The 13,313-nt window shown below is 38.9% G+C and overlaps 1 protein-coding gene across 4 annotated transcripts in view; it reads right to left on the bottom strand.

The window, feature by feature from the left end:
- Positions 1-4,848: 4,848 nt before the first annotated feature.
- Positions 4,849-13,313, bottom strand: part of LOC117256736 (ras-related protein Rap-1A-like) — a 30,483-nt gene continuing 22,018 nt past the window's right edge. For all 4 annotated transcript variants that reach the window (XM_033626344.2, XM_033626347.2, XM_033626345.2 and 1 more), the window contains exon 8: positions 4,849-5,861. The gene's annotated coding sequence lies outside the window, so the exon portion shown is untranslated. The remainder of the gene's footprint in view (positions 5,862-13,313) is intronic.

Genomic DNA, 13,313 nt, shown 5'->3' with positions numbered 1-13,313 from the left:
TACCATACCATACCATTTATGATGTGATATGATATATGATACCATATATTATATGATATATATATATACGATACGACACCATACGATGCCGTATATGATACGATACCATACCATACCATATATGATGTGATATGATATATGATACCATATATTATATGATACCATACCATACCATACGACACCATGCGATACGACACCATACGATACCGTATATGATACGATACCATACCATACCATATATGATGTGATATATGATACCATACCATACGATATGACACCATGCAATGCGACACCATGGGATACCATATATTATATGATACGATACCATACAATACAACACCATACAATATGACACCATACGATACCGTATATGATACGATACCATACGATACCGTATATGATGTGATATGATATATGATACCATATATTATATACCATACCATACCATACGACACCATGCAATACGACACCATACGATACCATATATTATATGATACGATACCATACAATACAACACCATATGATACGACACCATACAATACTGTATATAATACGATACCATACCATACCGTATATGAGGTGATATGATATATGATGCCATATATTATATGATACGATACCATACAATACAACACCATACGATACGACACCATACGATACCGTATTTGATATGATACGACACCATACCATACCATACCATACCATATAATACTATATATTATATGATACAATACGATACCATATGATACTATATATTACATGATACGATACCATACGATACAACATCATATGATACGATACCATATGATACTGTGTATAATATGATATGATGCCATACGATACGATACCATATGATACTATATATTATACGATACGACACCATATGATACCGTATGTGATATGATACAATGCCATAAGATACCATACCATATGATACGACACCATACAATACGACATCATATTTTTACGACACCATATGATACTGTATATGATATGATATGACGCCATACGATACCATATGATACGACACCATATGATACGACACCATATGATATGACACCATATGATACTGTATATGATATGATACGACGCCATACGATACCATATGATACGACACCATACGATACGACACCATATGATATGACACCATATGATACTGTATATGATATGATACGATGCCATACGATACGATACCATATGATACTATATATTATACGATACGACACCATACGATACGACACCATACGATATGACACCATATGATACTGTATATGATATGATACGATGCCATATGATACGATACCATATGATACTATATATTATACGATACGACACCATATGATACCGTATATGATATGATAAGAAGCCATACGATACGATACCATACGATACAACACCATACAATACGACACCATATGAACCGTATATGATATGATATGATGCCATATGATACTATATATTATATGATACCATACCATACCATACCATATGATACTATATATTATATGATACCATACCATACCATACCATACTATATGATACTATATATTACATGATACCATACCATACCATACCATATCATATGATACTATATATTATATGATATGATACAATACGATACAATGTCATACGATACACTACCATATGGTACTATATAATATACGACATGATACGATACCATATGATGCTATATATTATATGACACGATACCATACAATACCATATTTGAAATGACATGATATGATACGATACCATATGATACGACACCGTATGATACCATATATGATATGATACGAAACCATACGATACAACACCATAAGGTGTATAATAACATATTGATACGGTACGATACGGTATGATATGTTATACATTTATCATACAATTTTTACTGAAGTAGCTATCACTTTAACATGTATGGTTTGGTTTATTATCCATAAACAGTTTATCATTGATTTTTCCAGAATATAACAGCTAAAACAATTAGATGATTTATTCATTTAATTGTGAGGATTTACTTTTCTTTATCTAACGTGATTGTAAATTTAAAGAGGAGCTATGCCCCATTTTCAAAATTCAAGACAAAACAGTTTTAGAACTTTGCAGAGAAAAGTTGCAGCTGTGTGAACTGGCCGTCTGTGCTGGACTCAAGCCGGCTGATGGTGTCTGGTCTTTAAACATCAAGCATGTCACCTCTTTCCACAGCCAATTGGCTTGTAGTGAAGTCCGCTGGTCAAGTCAAAATGGCTGCACAACTGCGTGTTCGCTTGCTGTGGCAGGTGCTCCCTCCCCGCTGAGCCCCGTTTCTGTCCTCATGTGATGTCATCAAGTATAAAGTCTGGAGCTGCTCCATAGACAATTGGTGCAGCTGAATTTCAAGGAGGCTACATCATCTTAGGATTCATATTAGGAATTTTTAGAAGATAATGTAAATTAAATAGGCTCACTATAAGGCACAAATATGTATTGCAGCTCCAGATAGATTTTTTAAAGTAAAGGTCACCGACCCCTGTACCAGACCAAGTGAGGCTATGGCAATTAAACCTCTGATTGTTCAGAAGTGAATAAGAGTGTTTCATTGCTTATGAACTCAACATCTCATTTGTAAAACAGAGGACGTAGTCTGGCTTCAAATAAAATTGTAATCACATTTGCATCTTCTGGTATAAAACACAAGCTTAGGTTTGTAAGTGATTATGTATTACAACAATTACGGTAAGTATGCATCTTTAATATGAAGTTTAAACTGAAATCAGCTCAAATTCATCTGCAGTCACTGCCATTGAGGTGGTACCTTTTTCCAGGTAAATATTCATGAAAACTGGTATTTCATCAAATAAAAATCATGTTGACTATATCCAGTTTAGCCTTCAACCTTTCATCTAGTCTGATTTTTAAATCCCCCCCAGCTTTTCTTTGCACTGTAAATCAGTGAGAGCAGATTACAGAAAATCCTGTATTTCAGGTGAGAAACTAAAATTAATCCAGGTTGTGGAGGCTCAGTGTACAAAGCACCAGGATCACTGTGAGATTTGCAGCACACACTGTATATCGTCCTTCCTTCTTTCCAATGTACATTGTTTTTGTGTGAGGAGGAATAATCATGAAAAGATGCACTCAGTTCAATGTGATTGATTGTCCCATTATTCCACATTATATAACTCAGTGCTGGGATGCAGGGTTTGAATCAGTTCACTGACAGCTTCTCACTCAATGTGTCATGGATTTCTGTTCATATACTGACACCTTGTGGTCATTTAAAGTAAGGCAACACATCATGTGTATTGTGGAGCATCATACACTTTAGGGGTACGTTTTTTTCAACCTGTACCCTTTTTCCCCCATGTTTTTGCACCTCGTTGACTAATGGGACCAACAGTAGTAATCGGTCCAGTTCTGAGCGTCATTGGTGCAGTCACAACAGCATCCCAATGTCAACTTATGTCCACTAAAAGTGTTTTTTTTCCTACCAATAACATGCTCTGACAACTCATGAAAAGCAGATTGACCCTTCTGTTAAAGAGTAAAATCCTTTTTTTTTTTAATCCTTTAAAACCTGGAGCAACATCACTTTTCTTGTGCTGCATTCAAAAGCCTTTGACGAGTATTTAAACCTTTCAAGATTGATCAAATTTCAAAAACATGGGTAAAAAAAAGGCACTGAGCAACTTGGTAATGTCCCATGAACTGCAAAAACATATATATATATTTAGAAAATTAGTTAAAAAAAAGCTAGGGAAAAACTATATTTATATTTATAATAATTATTTTAATATTTATATTTATATTTTAAAATTATGATACAGAACAATTAGTTTTTTTCTTCTCCTTTTTACACTAATTTTCTTGTTTTTAATTTTCTTTTACTAACTTTGTATTAATTTTTAAGGTATTTTTTTCCTTTCACTGTTCATTGCCTTCTTGCCTTCCATGTTTTTAAATGAGTCAGTTTGCTCAGGTTTAAAGGGGTTAACCAGAAACAGCTCTAAAAATTGCATCAACAATTTCCACCAGACTCCATGTAAATAAACAGTAATTTAAGAGTGTATAGAGAAAGCATATTTTCATATCTAACTGGGTGGATGAAGAGTTTATTTCAACAAAACCAGAGCTGGTGATTGTTGATACAGTGGAAAGATGAACCAAGACCGTTTTCATGACTTTTATTTTGCATCTGTCGACTCTGACGGAAGTGTGAGCTACAGTGATAAAATTACTGTATATTTAAATGGAGTCTGGTGGGTAAGTTGATGGTGAATTTGGGGCTGGTTCTGGTTTAACAAAAAGGGTTTTCCTCTTCAACTGAAAGGTCCGTCTCTGTAGGGATGCTTTCTGTGCGTTGTCAGACACTCAAGATATTATTCTATTAGTGGAGTGCACTTTTGATGGACATAAATTGATGCTACACTGCAGGGGTGTCACTCAATAGTGGACCAACTTCAAAAATTGTTACTCCCATTAATTTCTTAATCACAAAACACAGGAAAATAGGGCCCAGGTTGAAAAATACTCCACTGTTACTTCAAATATGTTAGTTGTAGAGTGCACATACTGCCATAACACAAACTGCCTACCCTCCCTCTCAGTGCCACCTACTGATCAATGAACACAGTGGTTTCATACCTAACAAAATGTCCACGTGCAGTTCCTATTTTTGTTCCACATAAAGTTTCCAGCCCTTAAAAACAGACCTTTTAATTTCAGTCTTCTCAAATAAGTCAAATCCGCTTTGGATAAAAGTTTAATTCACAAAAATACATTGACCAATATAATGAAAATGTACTAAAATGTACTTTAATAATCCATAAAAGCTGGAACATCATTGACAGAAAAACACAAGAAGCATTATTAGAGTTGGTTTAGTATAATATATTTCAGCTTCAAGAGACATAGAAATCAATCCTTATTTTTCCCCATATTTCTTCTATAAAAGACCCATTTTTTTTCTGAAGCATTATTATGCAAAAAATGGCATTAGAATATATTATGGGAGCTATGAAATCCCAGTGACTGAGTATAAAATTAAGTCACATCAGAGAGAGATATTTGCAGAAGAGAAGTCCATGAACAACAGGGCGAACAAAGAAAAAAAATATATAATAAAAATAATAATACATATTATAGACCTTGATCTATCATCACTGACATGACAGGCATGGAGAATAGGTGTATGGCTATAAAAAAATTCTCACTTTTCCACTTGATTTCACTTGAAAACATCTACACTTAATAACTGATGCATTTTTTTCATGCTCGTTTTTGAAGAATATTTATAATCATACAACTAAAAAGAGGTCAACTTCCATGTCTTTCAAATACGATATTGATATTGAAAAAGATGAAAAATACTGAATCCAAGTTCTAACTTTGTTTTTCCTTCTTTTCAACGCTGTTATTTTCTTTTTGTTAAAACTGTCAAGAAATGAAAATAAGTGGGCTGCTGTCTGGCCACGTAGGCGGCTCATGGACACTTTTTTTTTTAAACTTTCAGAGGCTTTTATCATCATCATCATCATCATCATCATCATCATCATCATCATCATCATCATCAGTTTGTGGTGTTTGTTGGTGCAGAAAATGGAGACTGTCCGTTCAGGGTTCACACTGAAACTGAGACACAGAGGAAGGTCCTCGGAGGCGAGAGACCAGAGTCTTCTCTTTCTCTTACTGTCTTTTCTTTCTCTCTCGTCACTCTCTCCATCTCTCTTTCTCTCTCACTCTCTCTGGTGTAGATCATCCTCGTCTTTGATAGGAGCAGTTCAGTCAGCTGATTCACCGTTTATGGCTGATGGAGGGAGGGGGGGAGGGGCTGTTGGAATGCTGGCACGTTCCAATCAGGGCAACAGTTCTTCATTACAGCATTTCTGCAAGACAGCACAGACGTTAAGACCTCGTTTCAAAGCTTCACTGAACATCATGTACAAGTAATCAGCGCCCTCTAGTGGCAGGTCAGTCACATTACACCTGTAGGAGGAGTAGGAGGACAGTGTAGGAGGAGAAAAACAAATTCAGGGCCACTGTGTTACATAAAACCACTCAGGAGTAAAATTTTGGCCTTAAAGCTACAGCTGTTAACGCTTATAAAAATAACCTGCAGTGTCATATTTGCCGAAACTGTCACTATGTTCTGAAAAAAGAACATGAGGCAGATTATCTGTGAAAAAAACATGTCGCTCCTCCTCCTACTGCTTCTAAAGGCATTTGCCAGAATCTCCCACAGCTCACCAACAACAACCCATCAGAGCTGAGGAGTCTCTAAGCAGCTGTCAATCATGTCAGTCACATTTTAGCAAGGCAATTCAAAGTGCTCTACATAAAACATCAAAAGCATCAAGACAAGGTGCAAAGAAACACATTGTAAAAGGACATTTTAAAGACAGCTATAATATAGAAAATAAAAAGTTAAAATATTCTAAGACAGGTATAAAATCCAAGAATAAAAGTTACACTGCAGTGTGATAAATTAACAGACAAGTCATCGGCCTTGATTTAAAAGAACTGAGAGTTCAGGTCTATGGAGGGAGTTCATCTGGAAAAACACTCTGAGGTTCTTTATGACTCCCCAAATTAAAAAAAATCACAAAGCAACAACCTGAACATGGTCAGTGCAGGAGAATGTGTGTTAACATGTCTGCTGGTCATTTTCATATCTTTTGGGAGTGTCCTAAAACGTCTTCTTGCTGGGTAGATGTGGTCACAGAGATCAGATCAGTAATGAGCTTACTAGCAGGTTGTAAAAAAGCAATAACCAGGAAATGGCTGAGTAACGACCTCTGAATGGATAGTTCAGGAAATTTTGTGTGCTTTTTTCTTTTCATAAAAAATAAATAAATTTATTAATAAATAAGGCTTAAAATATAGAAGACTGAGAGTTGCAGCAGACCTGCCATTTTCTGGGAGTTTGGGTTTGAAAGCAGGAGCAGTTTGATGAGCACTGCCTAGTTTGACAGTTTGACCACCGTTCACTAGCGCTGACTGGCATGATTGACAGCTGCGTTAAAGACTCCTCTGCTCCGATTGGTTGTTTTTGTTCACGTGTTAAGGTGATTAGAGGCACTACAATGCAATAGACTAGGCATTGTATGATTTTTTTTTTTTTTTTACTGATTATTTGTCTCACTTAGTGAGAGTTTCAGCAAATATTACAAGCAATATTTTTTTTTTTTACCAACTTGAGCTTTAAGGGCGAAAGATCCATTTTTAATTCTTATTCTCCGATTCAAGATTAAGTCAAGTCAATTTTATTTACATAACCCAATATCACAAATCAGTAGAGATGGGCAGATGAAGGCTTACGAAGATTCAGGGCTTTCTTTCTAATTGTGCTGAAAAAAATTCAAAGCCTAAGGTTTTTAAATGCAGCAAACACAGTGACTTCTAATGGCTTGTAAAACTTAAGCATTCCTTCAAGATGAGTATGAAACACTGAAACATTAAATTTGTTCAGAGGAGCTGTATTAAATGTAGATGGCATTGCTTTGGTGCATCTGCATCATCCGCCCATCTCTACTAATCCGCCTCCAGGGGCTTTACAATCTGCACAGCATACGACATCGTCTAACGTTAGATCCTCAATTTGGATAAGGAAAACTCCCACCCTCGAAAAAAATAATCCCTTGAACGAGGGGGAAAAAACGGAAGAAGCCTCAGGAAGAGGAGGAGGAGGGATTCCTCTCCCAGGACGGACAGAAATGCAATAAATGTGTGTACAGAATACACCAACAGAGTAAAACTGCACAGCTGACACACAATACAACCAAATTATAGATAGACTGTAAATATGTATGAAGAATAAAGTGTCATGCATAAATGCTCCCCAGTGTGGAGACAAGGTCTTGGCTTTCAAATTATTTAAGAGCTCTGCAGAGGTCTCCTGAGTCAGTAACCAGCAAGGCAGCAGCTGCATGTCTTCCATATTTTTGAATAAGTGTATAAAAGATCCGAGGTCTGAGCTCATACTCACACTACCACAACATAAAAAAGGTTCATGACATGATGGATTCAGTGTAGTACACATTAGTGCGATTCTTCCTAATGTTCACATTGAACATTAGATCGCTCCCTGGTGGCTGGCTGCAGTACAAGTCATAAACCTCACCCCATCCATGTGGACAGGACATGGGACGAACTAAAAGATCCAAGTACATGTCAAATTAATTTTTAATGTAGTTCTTTTCCCACTCATCTATCTTTGAACCACCTGAGCTGGCCCCTTTGAGGCGGTTCAGGCATCTGATCGGGATGCATCCTGGGCTCCTTCTAAAATGTTTGGTTTTAATTCGTTTTTGATGCCCTAAAAATCAGGTGTGGTGTCATGATTGCGTGTATGTCGATCAGTATGCTAACAAATGGTGGCGCTGCTCCCGTGGGTCTGGAACTCAATACCGCAGCTCCACTTCCTGATCACTACTGCACAGACTCTGGCCACAAAACTACAAGATGGCAGTGCCTGTATCGGAGATTTGTACGGTGTGTGGAAGAGGAGACAGGTCGTCCATCTTTTTATACAGTCTATGGTTTTTACCAATGGCAAAGCCTGAGGGTGGAGGACAGACAACAGTCCTGAAGGTGCCATGCTACCATCCAACCAGCCAGTGAGGGCAGTTGACTTGTCTCAGGATGCCAAGGAGAAAGTAAACCAATATTTTTCACAGCTGACATGTTGACTTGTGATGGTTACGAAGCACAGATGTTATTAACAAGATTAACGATGGCTGCATTCCAATTAAATGTTCCGAGGCCATGTTATCATGCATGCTACTGCAGCTCACGACATGGCATGACCAACTGAGGAACTTAAAAGGAAAGTAGCCATAACTAATGTCCTTGGTTTCACCTGTGCTTTTGCTGCTGTGACAGTCTGCTTTGGAGTCTATTGTGAAGTCTCTTGGATGTGTCTCCAGGTGGGAGGTGTGTATGAAACTCAAAGTGGATTTTAACATTTAAAAGACAACCCAAAGTTACCAAGTCTATAAACTCTAATGGCAAACTTGTGTATTGCAGTAATAAAACAACATGTGGGCACATCTGACTCAACACTGCAGAGTTTAGCACTGAGGGGGAGGAAAGCCACCTGTTGCCTGTAAGGTCTGTCTGATTTTTCTCAAACACAGTTATACTCAGATCTTTTAAGACACATCGCCTCTTTTTTTTATCTCCCATGTGTACAGTATGTCCTATAAATTCCAGGTTAAGAAAGGTCTATAATACTGGGGCTGCATCTGTTCTTGTATTGGTACTGAACCGTCATGGTTTGATGTACGCAGCCGCACGCAGAACACCCGGTATGTAGATTGATGCATGTAACATGGAACCAAAGATCACAAGCAGGAGCTCCACTCAGAAACTCAACACTTGCACTACCGTCTGTTTAAAATGTCTTTTTTCCTTCTGCTGTACCAAACTCACACCAAACTGAGGTACGACCTCTACTGAGCCAGCGTGCTTTTGTTTCTGGTCGTCTTCATTATTGTAATGCCCTATACACCAGCCTACTTTAAACTGCTATTGCAAAGGTGCTATAGAAATAAAGTTCATTCATTCATTCCTAACCCTAGGTATGAACTGAAATGTGACTTTTGTGCATCGTTACACCCCTAACAAATACTAATATTCTGCACCAACACAATCAATATACCATGATATCAGGTATCAGATCTCTGTCACTGTCAGCCACAGTAAATCCAGTGGCGGCTATAATCGCAGGCTGACAGCTCATGAGGTCAGCAAACTGGAAACTGCCCATGTTGTGCAAAGTGAAATGTCCCATTAACTCTCTCTCTGTGTCCTGTCCGAGGCTGGCACAGTAACCCCTCCCTCTCTCCTACACTGTATGAGCTTATGTGTTGGGAGCAGTGGAACAGGGGCGCTGTAATCCCATTAGTGTTGGTTCACTGGGCTGGCCAGCGTGTGAACGGGGGCGCGGACAGACACCGCCCCGGGGCCTGCTGACAGAGGCCCCACTCTCACACACTGGACCACTAACTGACCAACACAGATGGATTCAGACGAGGAACGCAGTGGGTGGTTCAGTGACCCTGATGTCTGGGCTGGGCACAATGGTGCTGTCTGTTTCACTAATCCTGTGTTATCTGTCATATCAAAGTTTTATTCCCCCCCCCTCGCCCCGAAAGTTAAAAGTGAAGGTGGATGTAAAATCTCTGCTGCTGGCTGATTCAGTGACGCTGACGTTTTGTCCTGACAACATAATGAGTTTACAGTGATTATGAAACCTTCTGACCAAAACTTTTGAAAAGCTCTTGTAAAATGTGAGCTGCTCAGCCACACCCATTTTAATATATGAACAACAAAGAGGCCCTGCTGCTGACACCAAACCCACACTGTTTTATGTTACATCTGTACACTTTTAATGAACTGTTTATGCTTATTATTTAATGCTGGCATACTGCACAAAGATCTCACAGTCTAATATAGAAAGCATTACTCATCAGGGTTTCCAGTATCCAGTAATTACCGTTCTTTAACTGAGGCCGACATACTTAAATCTCTGTGGGGGAAAACAGAAGAGAATATTGTAGGTCTAACATCGAAAGCAAGCACTCATCTATTACATTGCGCCACCTAACATTGGACACTTTCTGTCTACACTTAATCAGTTAAGTATGAACTTCTGTTAGGTCAGTTACGTCATGTGAACAAACCAAGCACCTATCAGCTGTGTGCTCCAGATCAGCCTGGATATGTGGGGTGAGAACTTGCTATCTTTCGCCTTTGTACTTTTTTTAAACAAATAAAAAACATTTTATGCTGTGATATTTACTGGAAATGACATACGGTGTAGCCAACAGAAAGTATGTTGTCATTAATGATAATCATTTACCAGAAACTTTAAGCTCCCTGGCGATCTCCCTCCAGCCAGCTGCCACCTTATTTAGGTTTTTGTAGTGAAATGAGGGGTAGGTAACTCCTCATTTCCACAAATTAGCCGCTCCTTGTCCACTGTGGTGCTTTCAAAGGGAGTGACAGGAATAACGGGGTTGTCCGGTAAAAGTTCAGCTCAGGCCGACAGAAAACAAAGCAATCAAACTGATTTTGTTGCCAACACTCGCTCAGGTAGCATTCAGTTAGAACATGATGTAAAGCTGATGGAAACTCTTCATGTTGTATGCTATAATGATAAAGACACCAGATTTTAGAGGATGAATAAAGTGATAAACAGGTGGGCAACAGTCTCTCTCCTGCAGCAGTAACTCAGTACTAATACCAGAAACAATACAGGAGATTCAGCAAGAGACATTCATGTCAGAACACTGTCAGCAGAGAATATAGCTATTATGATTACGTGATTATGACAATGTGACACTGAGGTCTGTGTTAAGAAATATATTTTTCAACTCAAATAAAATAGTCAGCTACAGGACGGCAGCCCTGAACCATGTCAGGATCAAGGACACTTCAGCGTGGTTGACACCCACAGAAATGACAGCTCATACTGAAGTCCTGCAGTCTAGGACAAAGTCTATTCATTTTGCCACCCTGGTGCCCATTAGTCTCAATGACTAAACACAGTGGGGGTGAAATAGAAAGCTTCTAAAAATTCAGGCAGCAACGTGGTGTCAGAGGCTCCTGTATCATCAACAAATATGAGCCAACTAACCCAAAAAGTGTTGAGGCCTTAGTTACAATATTTGTAACTGTCCACTGACCATCATGCCCCCAGGCAGGGCTTGAACTTCTCTGTCAAAGCTCTTTTATTCTTCATACGGCTACGTCCTTCACTGTTGGTGTTTCAATCCAAGTGCAACACCATGAATGCCCTTTGTCTCGTTCACACTGCACAGTTCAGCTTGACTCAACTCACGTTTCTACTGCAGGTACCCCTCAGTGTAGGTGTAGGCTATCAGCTGATCGCCATAGTGACGCTGCATAAACTGCAGAGATGTCACGTTTAAGACAGCACTCACTGAATGCTTTCATCGGCAACCAAACAGAGGGATGTCTGTACTTCATCAACTGTATGTTGTAGTTTTGAGGACTGGCATTTTCTAAAATCTGGAGAGCCAATAAGGAGCAAGTCAAGTTGAGTAGAGCCGTGAAAATTCAGCATTTCACTCTCCGTCCAGCTCCTCATCCTGCCTTTGAGAGTGGCCATGAAGAACATTTCTTTCCCAGTATAGTGTACGCTTTAGGCTTATACCTTCAATGTTTGGAAATACTGAGGCCCAACTCCATAATCTCCATGTGAGGCTGGATATACATCATGAGATCTCACAAGATCTGCTCAACTGACTGAACCTAAACTCATCTTTCAAAGGAAACTTTCCACATCAGGCTGGAAACATTCTTACTGAGACTTTTTAAGTCAGCGAGCGGTGGGTTAACTGGGGTTAAATCTTATCGGCAGCTCATGGTGACCTCTGATCTACAGTGGGTTTTTGGCCAGTGTGACCAGCAGCAACTGCATAAAAGGGCAAAACACCATGTAGGATGGAGAGCTTTTGTCCATGGCTTCAGGGAACACACAGGCCAAAGTAAGTGTGTATATACAGTATTGTCAGATGATAGAGATTTGTCTCTTTGCAGAAATTTAGCTTCAGCACTTAAACCAAAGTAGCTATGGCTTTACTATTTCTGTCTGTTTAAAGCTATTATGGCCACTGTTTATGGCCAGGATTGAAACATCTGCCGCCACATTCTGATTTTCTGTTTTTTTGGAGCTCATTAGGTGCACTGTTTGAATATATACATACCGTTCAGTTATTCATTGCTCCATACTCTGGCAGTGCAGAGCGTACTCTAGGCACAGAGAGCAGCAGAACGTCAGGTGCAGTGACAGTGAAAATCATTGTGCGGGCTATTTGTATTGTATTGTATTTTGCTTTCACTTGCAAACAGCTGCTCCCCACATTCATTCATCAGATCAACTGATTAATAATCCACCCTGCAACTTAAACTCCACAAACTGCTGCTGAGGGACAAAATGAAGAGTTCCACCTGTGCTGCCTTCATGGACCCACAAAAACCTTAGAATTTACAGAGTGGACACAAACTGATACGCAAGGACACCCAGCCAAGAAAGGGGAAAAAACGGACCTAATGATTTAAACCGGTAAAAACACTGAATAAAGCAGTTCGACGTTTAACGTCATGAAAGGACTGTTAACGACAGTGGTCGATGCAAAAACACGAAGGAACTGGACTACTGTAGAAACATGTTGGTGCAACATGCCGGACTCTATGGACGATGACGCTCTCCCAAAGTCGACGTAAACGGCTCATTCTAAGATAACGAAAATACGGTGATTCTTATTTTCAGTACCTGGTTATACATTTTAACATTTTTTATAATAGTTTCT

The sequence above is a fragment of the Epinephelus lanceolatus genome, chromosome 1 (assembly GCF_041903045.1).
Source record: "Epinephelus lanceolatus isolate andai-2023 chromosome 1, ASM4190304v1, whole genome shotgun sequence".
Taxonomy (NCBI): domain Eukaryota; kingdom Metazoa; phylum Chordata; class Actinopteri; order Perciformes; family Serranidae; genus Epinephelus; species Epinephelus lanceolatus.
Note: the sequence above shows the minus strand (reverse complement) of the source record. Positions and strands in the feature narration are given on the sequence as shown.